Below are 1,823 nucleotides of genomic sequence, written 5' to 3' on the forward strand. Positions count from 1 at the left end.
GTGCTGACTTTTCAAACCTATAATGTGATACAGCGCTGACTATTCACACTTACTGAGTGAAAAGTAAACCTCATTTATATTGTATCTAATATGTGTCATACTATCTGATATCCAGTCAATGTGCAATTTTGTATCCACATCTACCGGTGTACTTAAATAGACACAGTATTTGGACTTCCCAGCAATTAAGCAACATTGTGTCAAATCAACATCTGTACTCTTTGCTATAATCTTGATCTCATCTGCTGCTAGCAAGCCAGTCTAAAAGTGATTACATTGGATGACAGTCTCTCCAACACCCAGGATCAATCAATCCACTAGTTCACTAAATTTATACCCTTGGATTGTCCCTCTGTGTCAACTTTTCAGCCTGTGTAGATATAAAAAAAATTTTGTAGTCACAAAACAGAATTAGTACCATCATTCTGTTTTGCAGCAACAATCATTTGTCTTGTGCCACAAGAGCCGAGTGTCACTCAGCATACCTAATTGACCGTATAGGATAATTTGATAATTTGCCCACAACTCCTAATTACATATATACGGTTTTGTGCATGTACTACAATTCCCCTTCCTTTTTCTTTCAGTCTGCCTTTCCTAACACTTTGGGGTCCACATTCCAACCTGTGCAGACTACAATTGTCTCAGTCACACAATTGAATAGGCACCACTGTTCTACCATGCAGTAACGCAATATAAATATAAAAATAAATCCCTACAGAATTCCTTTTTTCCCCATTCCCCCCCCCCCCTTTTTTTCTAAAGTCTGCCTTCCCCAACTCCATGGGTCACAAGTGATGCGCCATATCTATCTGTAGTCTAAGAGTTCAATTGATTGAAGTGCACCGAATTAACCCAACATATTGCCACCATACCCCACTGGACTGCCCAAACCCTCTCCGAACTTGGAAGCCAAGCAGTGGAGGGCCAGGACAGTACCCAGGTGGGAGACCCCTGGGGAAGACCAGGTGTGGCAATATAAAATAAAAGGGAGGTGAATCACTACTTCAAATCTATCTCTGTATATATGGCTACCAGAGAGAGTTTCATTAATTATATACAAAGCAACTCTTGAGGCTTTTTTGGGTAAACCATCCGTGGTATACCCAGTGTGCAATCCCAGCACAAGATCCCATATTATCCCTATAGGGAACTGAATCATTTACCTGCCTATGATCACTGGTAAACCGTACCTTTGACAAACCAGTGCATGAATGATAAATTAACGTGTGATACAAATATTCCTTGACAATTTTAGTTCAAGGGTCACACTACATTCTAAACCATTTCTTAATAAAAATTTATTTTTTCTATCACAATGTGCCATTTATTTTAACAATGAGTCTTCAATAAAAGTTACGTTTTAAAAAAACTATCACTTACTGCATTTAAATTTAACAAGGAGTGCGCCCACAAAGCGTTTTTTTCTTTCTTTGTCAGTCCTCTTCTGACAAAAAAACCCAGTGTACAGCTATATACACCTGTGTCACACTTTGGGAAAGCAGATAGATAATTTACAGTGTATAATAATGCAGACAGCACTGGGGCTGAGATATTACAACCTGAGCCATAGAGTAGCGCTGCTGAGGATACACTGGTATGCCCATACACATAGATATCCCCAGGAGCACCATGCAGCAGCCCTGTGGGAGTCACATACATGACCAACATACAGACTGAGCTCCAGTCCTCACCCACAGGTTGCTCAATGCTCAGGGGGTGTTCTGCACATGTGCACTTACCAGCTGCTTCTTCTACGCAGGGGCATCGCGTCCCAGTCAGTGACTGCCTCCATCAGAAAAGCCGGCAGAGTGCTCATGTAG

The 1,823-nt window shown here is 41.1% G+C and overlaps 1 pseudogene; it reads left to right on the forward strand.

Annotated features, from left to right (window-relative positions):
- The first annotated feature begins 861 nt into the window (after positions 1 to 861).
- On the forward strand, positions 862 to 980 carry LOC146055569 (5S ribosomal RNA; annotated as a pseudogene).
- The last annotated feature ends 843 nt before the right edge of the window (positions 981 to 1,823 follow it).

Source organism: Crinia signifera, unplaced genomic scaffold, assembly GCF_055691185.1.
Source record: "Crinia signifera unplaced genomic scaffold, ASM5569118v1 HAP2_SCAFFOLD_491, whole genome shotgun sequence".
Lineage (NCBI taxonomy): Eukaryota > Metazoa > Chordata > Amphibia > Anura > Myobatrachidae > Crinia > Crinia signifera.